At 40.2% G+C, this 12,824-nt stretch overlaps 1 protein-coding gene across 7 annotated transcripts in view; it reads left to right on the top strand.

Moving 5' to 3' along the window:
* The window catches only part of ACACB (acetyl-CoA carboxylase beta), a 1,528,264-nt gene that overhangs the window by 265,338 nt on the left and 1,250,102 nt on the right, over positions 1–12,824 (top strand). The gene's annotated exons all lie outside the window — the stretch shown is intronic.

Here is a 12,824-nt window from a genome sequence, read left to right as displayed (position 1 = left end):
AGATCCCTAAAGGCCAGCAAAAATAGGTCAAAAACACTGGAGATTAGGGGGCAAAAAGTTAGGGAAGACCACTCTAATGATGCTGGGACTAACATGCACATTTCAAAACTACATAAGTTTCCTTCATACTCATTTTTCATGCTTTTACCACAGCATGGTTGGTATACAATGAAAAATCATTAGAGCTGGCTGCTCAGTTGTTAGCTCTGGGTATTGTATGTTTTTGGAACAAAAAGAAACACTATATATTGCTTGTGACTAGAAAGGTCTGATTGATGTAACCATTTTACTTTTGTAAATTGACATTCAGGGCAAAAAAAAATCAGATGAAACTATTATGCCTCAATTCTTATTCACTACTTGATTTCATTATCTTTTTTTTTTTTTAACGATTGGTATTGAATTATGCGGAGTCTACAAAATGACCCCTGGCTAAATTCAGAATTTTCAGAAATGTATAACGTTCCTGGTTCACCTCTGGGTTTCACACGTGTTTTCACCACAGCATCAAGTGCCAGGAACCAAAGAAATAATGGACTATGAGTTAGAAAAAATGCAAACTCTATTGTAAAAAAATATATATTTTCTTTTACTGCTCTGCTTATTCCTGAAAGCTGAGAAGATGGTGATCTTATTAGCAAAGTTTTTTGTCAATGCCATTTTTATAAATAAAAGCATATGCTTTCTTGCACACCAACAAAAAACAAACGTTTGCTATATATTGGTTCTCTTCAGGGGAATCCACAAACCTTAGATATCTTTAGAATCCCCCAAAATTTGGAAAAAATAAGTATGCAAATTTGCAGGATACCTTGGGTGGAAACCGTTATGGAGACCGAAAAATTATGAAAAATAAAAAGGTTTGTTGTGCATCCACCTAAAAGATATTGGCTGTGTACCAAACTGTCCGTGCCTTCAGAGGAATCAATGTGATGGTGATTCCTCTGTGGGTGCAGATCTCACCGTTGGGCCAGCATTGATCTTTAGATATAGTGTTCAGTAATCTGTCAGGGTAGTGGATATAAGGTGTCCGCCGCTACCCTAATGGCCCAAAATAGGCCTAAAGTCACCACTCATTATGACTGGAGATTTGGCAGTATCTATCATTTTGGGTGTCATTTAGTCAGCTTATTTTAATTGTGAACTGGTGGGTACATACACATTATTTGTTGAGATGGGTTCACCATCAGTTGCCTTCTTAACTATCACATATTTGCCTTCTGGATTAACTCATTGCTTAGTGTGAATGAGATGCCTGACTTGAGTGAAACCAATACTCCTCTTGCATATGTTGAACATGTTGTGAGGAATGTGTTACCATATACCTTTTAGTTAAGTGGGTTTCTTGTAAAAGTGCAGTATCAATTTTGCACCCACTTAGGTATAAATATATTCTATTCCTTTTCACTATAATCTCCATCCTTCTGATATTACATGTTAGCATTTTGCAGGTTAGCTTCATGACTGATCTACACCATAAATATTTAATATAATATCCTTTTGACTGTGCCAGTATATGTTATACATGGTGCAGCATACCATAACCAATAAACTGGTATATAGTTACCCACATAGAAATGTTTGTACTACCTTAATTTCAATCATTGGCAGATCTTGGTGTTATCACCTGCAGAGTGATGTCCTCTTGCTATAGGGTGTTGCTGTTGTCCATTTATCTCACAATTCTTTTTTTCCGAATCAGATAATGCCATGTTGGACTTTGGGGATACAATGCAGTTACTGAAACAATTGTCTCTCTACGTTTCACTTTGTCAAGGACCACTCTTTGGTTATGTTGTCCTGTTCTCATGCTGTGCTCTATTGTGTCTTGGTCTTTTAGGCAACAGTAGAAGCTTGTGATAGTCTGCCTCAAAATTTGTGGTCCACTTAGTAGCTTTAAAGTGTCAGTGAAGAAAAGTGCCTTATTACAATCCAGTATTAATTTTGCTGGCAGCAACAACAATTTGAAGTCTTATGCTTCGCTGGTTTGTTTTATTTCAAGAAATGTTTTCTTCTGCTGTTCGACTAATGACCATAAAGACCAGGAATTCAAAGAGCTTGCCCTCTTTAACTTCAAAGGAGCCATTCCTCCTTATGTGCTGCAACAATTGATCTCTGTCCCAATAATTAAACATGCCAACACCACTCTTATTGGATTTTCTCAGGGAGGCACATGATTCCCCCATTGTTTCATCTAGAAGACCCTTCAGCATCCATTGACCCTATACTCAACGTATCACGTGCACTTCCATCTTCATTATTTGCTCCAGGAGATCACTGACTGGAGGTTGTCCTTCAGATGTGGCAGCCTCATTATCTTTGAGTCTGTCTGATAGTTTTTGTTGGTCAGTACAGATTAGGGTCAAATCTGTTGCCGTAGTATTTTTCATGTTTTCTAAACATTCTCCGGTCTCATTTATTGTTTCAAGATTTTTGTCAAATTATATTATTAGTCCCATTGACTGGTGCCTGTTGCACCAGCTCATGATTTAGCCATTTGTTTTTGCTGCTGTGCATCATCCTGTATTGGTATTTTGAGTTTTTGAGACTTAACTCTGCACATTGTTGCCTGTGAGGTTAACTTGTGAAGTCTATACATCTTGTGTGTCCAGATCAACAGAACTCCATTCCTTCGGTCTTGCAACGCTGCTCTTTAATCATTCTTGACTACCTTCACCAGGTGTGACTGTATTCTCCTCTTTCACAGAAAACACATCCACACTCAAAGTAGTTCCTTTTAGTGCCTGCTACTAGTATGGCAATGGATCCTTGTTGAGGTAACTTATTGGCTTTGTCAATGCTTCTTTCATGTTGAGTTTTCTGTGTGCTTTTCTAATAACCCTCAAAGGGTTACATACAGTGAGTGGTGGTGGCGATAAAGTATTTTATAGCACAGATAATGGAGTTAAGATGATAATACCGTACAGTACTTTGACCTCTCTTGAAAGAACACTCCGGGAGGCATGACTGCTCAGGTAATTATTATTATTATTATTCATTTTTTGCTAAATTCCCTTTTTTTTTAGGATTTGGATGCAGATCTTCCTTAAAATGTAGAGTAGACTAGTACACATCAATTATTTTTCAAACATGTTCGAGTTTTCGAGTTAAACTTATGACAGCATTACGCTTCCAACTGAACAACATGACGTATTTCTTAATTATAGTGCCTCATTTGTAATTATAAATCAAAACTTGATATAAAAAAACAAATCGACAAGTGAGAGGGGGTTGAGTAGATATTGAGGTATGATGTGACATTTGTGTCTCATTTCATTTTCCACAGGTACACACACATTCTGGTAGAGTGACAGTGGTTATTTCAATTATATACTAAATTGCCGCTTTCATAAGTTACCCATTCCTCTCGCACATAAATATGTATACATTGTTTACAATGAAGTCCCAGTGTCCAAACTTTATATATCTCTGTGCTTCATGAAGGTGGGTTTCATCTGGTGAACTGTTTACTTTAAGCAGCCTGTCTGTGATTGTTGTTTTAATTTTCCATTTTTTTCACGCAATCTTCCTTACCATTAGAATACATATACGCTTTATTAGACCTGTTCTTCTTGATGCTAACTTGTATCATTCAAAGTTTGTTATTTTGACTTGTATTGATTCTGTGTTTAGTGCTGCTTGCGTAAGAAATAGTCTACACATTCCTTCCCTAGTTGTTATCTAGCATTTACGTTAGGTCTGTTCGACACCAGTAGACCCTTGGTGTCAAGCACCAGGGTGAGGAAGAGATCACTTCAGTAGTTAATAGCATTGTAATGGGCTAAATGTTTGGAGAGCTGTTGCTTCTTGCTGTGTGTGTATATGTGGGCGTAATTCTGGGTCCATCAGTGGTGGAAACAATAAATCATTTTGCTCATAGAACATTATTTCACTTTAGAAGCGTATCATACTTACTAACAGTTGTGAATTCATCCTAAACGTATTGAGAGCTTGTTGGTTATGGACGTATAAAACTGTTCCATGTAAATCGTATGGCTCTCTGGTTGATAAGAGTAACACTGGAACTCCAATGCTAGGGAACTAATATTTTGTGTTTTACTTTGCGTTTGTATATTCATGTCAATCGATGTTGGTAATTTGTTTGAAATATCAATGGGGAAACTAAATGTTAAAGTACTTAATAGCTGTTTCTGGGGAAATCTCTGCATCACTTTAACTTTGTGAATGGTTTTGATAAGTGCTGTGAGATTATGGTTACCTCTTTTTTTTTCTGTTGTTGATGTACATGTTGCTTTATTGGACTAATTCATTTATCTGGGTATGTTGTCAAACAACAGAGATTATGTATGTGACAGCATAGCAGCTGACAAGGTGAAGAGGTGAAAATATGTTTTTATGTAATTTATTTATTTAATGATCTTTATTGTTTTCTGATCATAAACAGAGTATTCAACAATTTGTACACGAGAGTGTATACGTTACATAGCAATCAAGTAGATCAACTAAATACTCTAACGGTCCCCCCACCTGTACCCCATAGCCCCCCTACAGATACTGCATTCAAGTTCTATTGTAGCATGATGAAGGTAACATTCTAATAATCTGCGAGACATTTTTCATTGTGCAACAATTTATACTGCATTCTAACAAGACTTTTTTGACACTCCCACTTGAGAAGGGAGGGGTTGATTTATGGTCCGAAAGCATTGCTGCCCACCCTCTCTGGTCATCTTCGAGTTTATCTGTTCAGGTGTGTTTCATGCAGACTTCTTCTGCCGTCGCCCATTCTACTATATCTCTGGCCCACTCAGACTATAATGGGGGATGGGGACTTTGCCATCGTATTGTGCCCAGCACTACAAACCTACTGAGTTTCTTTTTTGGGGCAGGAGGGACAAGGCCTAATAATATTTGTTTGGGTTCCAACATGAGTTCCCAACCCGATGCCCTATTCAAATTTGTGAGGACCTGGTGCCAAAACTGGATGAGCTCTTGGCATTTCCAGACTATGTGTATAAAATCTGCCTTGGGGGTCAAACATCTTTGACATCTCTCCGATTGTGCAGGATAGATTCTGTTTAAAGTGACCAAGGAGAGAGACTTTTGAATACGTTTGATGTATAAAGTTATAGTACATTAAGCATTAGGGCATAGTGGATGTGGACGTATCGCCAGAGAATCTTCTAAAAAGTTCCTTGTGCGGCATATAGACAGCAGGGGAAAAGTATCATTGTTAGCAGTGCTGGTTTCCCCATCAGCGAGAGTGGTAGATCCCTCAAGAATCAAACAGATTCTCATATTTGCCACAACTCTTCCGATATTGAGGTCTAGAAATTTCGTTTCATTGGGGGTCAGATAGCAAACATCACTGAGCTGCCACAGGATATCTGTCTATGGGAGACCAAACCTCCTCCCTCCCCCCCAAGTCGATCACCGACTAGAGATCCTAGAGTATATTATTTAGAATTAGCAGGGTTCACCCGGAGGCCCGAGATGAATCCATATTGCTCACATAAAAATGGAGATCACAGATATAGAAAAGAGCTTCATCAGCATAGAAGGGCGATCATGTGTGATCCTTTCTCTAGGTATCCCCCATGGGTCCATTGTCCGTCTGAAGTGGGCTACCAGGGGCTTCATCACCCAATCGAAACATCTCTGATATCCCACTTCCCAATTGGACATGCGCACAAGGGGCTGCATACAGAAGTTGAATCCATTGAATATAATTGGCTCCCAGTCCAATATGTTGAAAAACATGCCAGAGGTAATTCCAGTCTAGTGAATCGAACACCGGTTCGATATTAAGACTGGCAATAGCTAGTTCCTCCAGTCTATGCTTTGTAGTATGGTAGGCATACGCAAGCCTTCGCAAATGAGTTCTTGTGGACCAAGAAATGGAGGTGTGGACATAATCTATTAGCAAGGACGGTGCTAAGGATTTTGACATCAATGTTTAGAAAAGATATAGACCGATACTCTGAGGCTCAAATGTGATCCTTGCTTGGCTTATAGATCATAACAGTTAAGGCTTTCCTTTGAGAAGGTGGGAGACTATCCAGTCGCAGGGCCTCCTGGTAAGCTTCCAAGAGTTTATCAACCACCAGGCTTGCATATTTGCGATAAAATTCAGTTGGGAGACAATCATTCCCAGGGAGTTTAGTCGTCTTTAAAGAGCAGATAGCTATAAGGATTTCTTCCCGAGTAATGGGTTCATCTAGTGCCTTGCTGACTTTGGGGAAAGTTTGGGAAGATTGACTTTTCGCAGGAATTCGATCATGGTGGCAGAGGAAATGCCACCCCGATCCGCATACACCTCACTCAAGTGTGATTGGAAATCCCTGTTTATGGCTCGCTGGGTGTAGACCGGAGGGCCCATAGCAGAATGTGGAGTAAGGTTAGGAACTCTGGATCTCTCCTGTCTGACCAAGAGCTTATTGATACTTACAGCCACTGAACTGTGGTTGCTGCACTATGTTAGATTTTCTGTTAAATTGATATAATCCGAGTAACATATGTATTGAGAAATGAGTGATATGGAATTACAGACATATATATCAATCAATCAATCAGTTTTTTTTTTTTAAGCTCGGCTACTCACCCGTGAGGTTCTCAAGGCGCTATCTAATCCTGTCTGCAGAATAGCTTGCTTATTTCTGGGTTTCTGTTGCTTTAAGTGCTGATGTTAAATTGATTATTTTACATAGGGGTAATACCCTTCAAAGCCAACTTATTACTGAAGTAATAGACTGTGTTTTGTTAGTTCATTGCCTGAGCGATTCTAATATCTACCATACCCACTCATGCCATTAACAAGTGGAATATTCAAGTCCTTCACTTGCATGGAATTTTCAGCCTTTTTGAATCTGTTCGTTATTTTACCACCCCCAGGTTAATCCAAGCACATAAAAAAACTTTAAAAGGATGAGACGCAATATGGTATAAGAATACCCTGAAAAAAGGAAATAGAGTTGGGAGTATAAACATGTTTAGTATAACTCACCCTAACAAGTTGAGCAGACGACCATGCTATTATTTTACTTATTACACACGGCATCAACAAAAGTAGGTTACATTAGGTACCACATAAACGATGAGACAGCACACAGCTCAACTCTTAAATAATCTGGATTCAGGCGTTAATATTCGATTGAAAGACAGTGAGATGGCAGCTACTAAATACAAGATGTAATCAGTAAGTTTTGTCTCAGAAAAGTGCTGGTAGATACTGAATACGGACTTATTAAAGCCAATATTGCTGTGCAGTGTTAAAAGAAGAGTGGCCAGGGCACACCAATAGCATGAATCCTGATCGCGATAATGTTCAAGAATAAGTAGAAAGTTCGTTCTTTGAAGATGATGTGTAGATATTTATTATAAGTGCAGGTAGAAATCTCAATCAAAAGACTGCGTTGTACAAAATGACCATGTGTCCAGAGCAGCCAGATGGTGATAAATGGTCAAAGTTACAATAGGATGTTCGAATGTAACAATAAGTCCATACAGCAAAACAGCCAACACGTGTTTGGTCTTCAAGACTTTAAGGCTTCAGATGTATATAAAACATTATATGTAAACACGAAAGGTACATAGATCAAGCTGCTGGTAGTCATGAGTCCTTGGGGGAAATCAAATAGTATAGGCAAATGATGGCCATGATAAGCCTCAAGTATTTGTGGAGCGAATAAACCGTGCCGTGCGCGTCGGGGTTTTGGCAGAGTGTATTGGGTTGTAGTATTGAATGAGTATGTTATGATGGCATGAGTAAGGTAAGCAAAGTACTGAAGCAGTTGGGGCAGTTCCGTAACAGGTTTACTGCTTAACAGCACTGTAGTTCTTGACAAATCTTACTTGCGACGAGGGAGAAGGTGAAAAGGTGCTTCGCTCTGTTTGTCTATTTGATGCTCCTCAGAATCCCCTGTTGAAAAACATCCCCATAACTCAGTTACCCATCTATAATTGTAAATGTTTTGTATAGCTCTGGCAGAGAGATACTAGCGTGAATAACTGGACTCAAATCCAGTAACTCAGTGCTATGACTTAGCAACAATCAACAAGGGCTTTATCCACTGTTGCTATGCCATAAAGAAATTACAGGCTGCTGTGGCAGACCTCTCAATCAGCCTATCAGGGCAGTGCAGGAAAGCACGGAGCACAGCTTCAGTAATAGAAACAAGCATTTTCAATGCAATGGGTCTCGCATTTGCTCGAGTTAGAGCTATTAGGGTTGTAAAGAAAAAGAAAATGCCGCTCTATCGCACTACGTGGAAAATAAACAGATAAAGTAGCCCGGACCCCAGGCTGAAGACATCGAGCCTCACATCTTTTTAGTAGTTTACTGGTCTTGTGTAGGTGGGCTAAACACTGGAAAAGGCATGACGTATGCATGCCTTTGACAAATGAAAGCAAGTGGATTTTAAAAGGCAAGCCCACAAACCAATGTAAGTGACTGAAGTGACATGGGCGTGGTTTGAAGCCCAAAGATAGATTACAGAATGGACAGAGCGCTTAGTGCTCGCCCATAAATAGGGAGGCACGGAGCTTGGTGGGGGTGGGTGGCAGGGGACCTGTTATTTATTCATTGATTTGCGTTTGGGACAGGGTGTAGTGGTCATGTTATGTATGGCTCCTCATTACTCCTATGCCTCTGAGTAGCAGTTGAGCAGCAGGCGACTTTGGGGGGGCCATACATAACATAAAATTGTAGATGGTTAAAAAGTGAACTACTAGTATGTTTTTCACCTCTTTCGTTGTCTATTTGATGTCACTCAGGACCCCCTCAATGAAAGACATCTGGATAATTGTTTGTTACCCATCCATAATACCATATGTTATAGGCTTGACTTACATTGCTCTGAATGTTCTTTACTCTCTGTTTCTTGGTTTGCATTTGAGACTGAGTAACTCATAAGACATCCTTCTATTGTGTGGCATATATAAGGCCACCTGTTGTTCTGGTTGATAGGCTAAATAGGCAACAGTGTGATATCAGATATTAGCGATAAGTATGGGTATGGGCTCTTGCTTGTTAACATGGTTTCTTTCCAGAGAGAATAAGCTTAGTTGATAAGCATTTTGGCTGACATCTCTTTATTGCTGAGGGCTTTTTTTCAAGTTCCTTGTCTTAATCTGTTTCCTCTCTTATTGGAGATTGTCCTGTCCTCTAGGAGGTTAAAAGAGTAATTGCTTTCTTAATTTGCTGATGTATGCACAGAGATGTATTGCACAACTTTGCTGGCCCCAGAGATAGAGCTTCCCGTGCCATGTGTGTTGGATATATGGCACTTGGAAATTACCTTCTCTAGGACATCCACTTTTAGACCAGCAGAGGGAGGTTGCTGTGTGGAGTAGTTCAGATTTAGCTCTTAGACAGTAGTGAGATTCAGAGTGCCCATCGGCGGTTCAGTGTCCTACTTTGCCCATCAGCACCTTGCAACCATTCTGTGTGTCCTCCACTACTGCCTGAAACACAGGTGGTAATTAGGAGATCTGAGAACTGACCGAGGGGTTACAAAGCATCAAGAGGCCTATTAAGGCGAGTAAAGTGGTGCAAAGCATACAGAGGCATAGGCAATGCCCCCCCCCCCCCCCCCCCTCCAAAGTAGCATTGAGCAGTACATACATCATTTGCCTACTGAAAGGCAGGGGCTTTTGTTTGGAGCTCAGCAGGGGTTTGTGCTGTCAAGGGAGCTTTTGTTTGTTGTGTTTCAAGACCCCAGAGCTGTAGATAAGATAAGAACATTACTTCCGTATTACTGGGAATAATATGGGAATGTCTTTGATTACTTTGAGTGGTTTATTCTGATTAACAGCATGTAATATCTAGCTGGCTGCTCTAGGTATGCCACAGATTCGAGCGAAAGTAGTCTAGTTCAGATGTCACATTTTCACGCACTCCACGCTCCCCTCATGTCTTGCAGTTGCTACAGTGTCTACCAGGTTGATATTGGAAGTGTTGGTCCATCAGTTAGGTTCTTTATTTGGGGAGCACTTTACCTTTTTGTTGGGATTCCCGCCCTTCTCTCTAGAGATTCAAAGCTGTATGCAGTGGCAGATAGCCAGACCTGGAGCAGGCAGAAAATACAGCAATGTTTGAGATTAAAAAAAGCCAGTGAGGTTAGTTGATCCCAGAACACTGTTCCCTCTTGTGTTAGAATTGTATTTCCATGTGCCTTCATCTCCTTGTGCGATTTGTACATCGACACCACTGCCAACCTCATGCCTGTTTGGTGCATGAGAGTAAATTCATGGATGATTTAAACAGATTACACTCCACTTTTTTTATATAGAGCTTTTCATAATAAGCAAATTAGCAGTTTTTCAAAATGTGTGATACTAGCAAACTGTTGCCGCTTCGCAACAAATATTTCTCACCGGTGAGATGTTGGGGAATGTAATGTTGGTCCCATGATCTTGTCACAGATACCCATCATGCTGATGGCTTCAAATTCTAAAAAGTGATCTTGCCCGCTTAGGCTCGGCAGAAGAGTTTTATTATCGAACAGTTCTGTGATCAGTTGGAACATTTTGTGTTTCTGTATCTGCTTTCACAGGAAGAAGCCACGTGAACAATCTGACAGTTTGCAGCTACACACATTTTACAGGGATTACTTCAGCATTCTTCCTCATAATTCTTTTTTTCCCTGTAGTCTCTTTCTTGCCCTTCCTGTCTACTTTCACTCTCCGCTGATCCTCCTCTTCAATGCTTTCTACAAGCTCTTTTCGCTACATTATTGTTGTTCCTTGTAGTTTAAAATATGGAGAGCAAAAAGAACACTGCTCGGCTCTGACGAGCGTTCTCGTTCTTCTGTACTTTTCAGTTAAAGTTGAGAGCTGGGTAAAAAGATACATTCTCACTGCAGATTGTTCTAGCACCGGGGTCTCCAATGGGTAGGTCAGACGCTAGTTATTATTAATCGTATCTTGGAAGCACCTCGCTAAGGTGTTCCCTACCACAGTACATATTTCAAGGGTCTATAATGAGGAGGGAAGTGCTGCACATCTCCATATCCTTGTAGTGGCCACCAGACAAACCAATGGCAGGGCCATGAACTTGCATAGTAACATACTGTGACTGCCTGCAGTACCTGCATCATGACCACATTTATCTACTCTCAATTTTGCAAATTCGCATGGAGAATATTCACTTTGCAAGCTCCATTCCATCACTCGGGCAGTACGTGTGAAAACCGGGCCAGAAAAGATGTGCCTGCAATAGGAGTGGAGTCAGTAAATCATGGGACTGCCAGAGACCAAGTGAAAGTGTCTGAGAACCGTGCATTATCAGCATTCTCGCCAAGGAGAGCAGGAGTTTGTTTCAGATGGCGGGAGTGTGCATGTATGCGTGCATGTATGTATGTATGTATTGGTATTTCTAGAGCGTGAATATAACTAAGCAGCAACGAACCATTGTTCATTCCTTGGGGGAATGGGAGGCCATCTACAATATTGTGTGCATTAGGTGGGGATTACACACATTTAATTCATATGTATGTGTATTTGTTTAAATGTTTAATGTGTGTAAACATGTGCACTGTTTGGTATATTGTGTGTGTGTAGCTGGCATGTCCCTCCTTTAAGACACTGGCTCTCTATGGAAGCCATCCCTTATGCCACGGAGCACCAAATGTATTTGGTGCCAAGACGTAAGGGGTTAATCTCTACCACAATTATGACTATTCCTGGCTTAAAGTAGGCATTGGAGTGATAATGGTAAATCGACATATGTTGGGTATCCTTGCATTATTCATGGCATACCAACAGCTGTCCTTGTCATATTGTGAGTATCCTTGCCTAGTTGTGGCCATCTATCAAATAATCATGACCATCCTTTATATTAATAATGTCCATGTCTGAGAAAGTTGTGACTCAATCAGTCAATATTCTGGATATATTTGGCATGACAGTATTTTGTCATTCGATATTGTGACATGCATTTTGGTGGTCACTAGTAATCCTGTCAATGTGTGGTAATTATTATTGTTTTGGTTTCTGGTGTGGTTGCTTAGCAACAATGTTAAGACATATTGGATGCTTCGGCCTATTTCATTGATCAGGAGTCGCTTTTGGTACAGAAAAGGTTGTACATCCCTGTTCTAGCATAATATTGGAGCTTATTGGCCACTAAACAGTAATCCACACAATATTTCTAATTGAGAATTATCCATCCAAATGCTTCAGTGCAGGCTCACTCTCTTGCCCACAAACCTCTGTAAAGTACTCCCCATAGATGTCACTATAGTATTCGCCGCCCCTAGACTCCAGTGGTGTCTCAGTATCTCAAACTTAAATTAACACTTATTTCTCACTCAGCCTTAAACACAAAGTGAATCTTACTCTAGGACTTCAGTGGAGTGGTGCTCACAGATACATGCCTTACAGCACAATTTTTGCAGTTCTGGGCTTTCACATGACATATGGTTGCTTCCATTGAACCAAATGGACTGCACCTAATAACGAGTAACAGAAAATAACAGGACTACATCACAGGATGCTGCATGAAATAGATCTACTTTCCCGTAGTCTTTATTGAAGTCTCACTCACCCGTAGACTCCTGGCAACCCTAAATATGTACTTAGTGTCTTGTTAAAGTGGTGGTTCCTGGCGGATTCCCTGGAAGAAAAAATTTGAGAGTGGGTCCTTTGAAACTTAGTGCAGGAAAGCATATTGAATTTTGCTTAATGTGCTTATCTCTAGGAAACTCCGAACTTGACTATTTCAGTTCTATAAATCGGATACTGTAGAAGTACAATTGTTGAGAGTTTTTACAGGGGCAGTCAATGATGCATGGTAGTTGTGGTTTTATCCTACCAGTATTTAGCTCTTTCAAGACACCCTTGACTCTCGCTATATGTACAGGGGT

The sequence above is a fragment of the Pleurodeles waltl genome, chromosome 11, assembly GCF_031143425.1.
Source record: "Pleurodeles waltl isolate 20211129_DDA chromosome 11, aPleWal1.hap1.20221129, whole genome shotgun sequence".
NCBI classification, from domain to species: domain Eukaryota; kingdom Metazoa; phylum Chordata; class Amphibia; order Caudata; family Salamandridae; genus Pleurodeles; species Pleurodeles waltl.
Note: the sequence above shows the minus strand (reverse complement) of the source record. Positions and strands in the feature narration are given on the sequence as shown.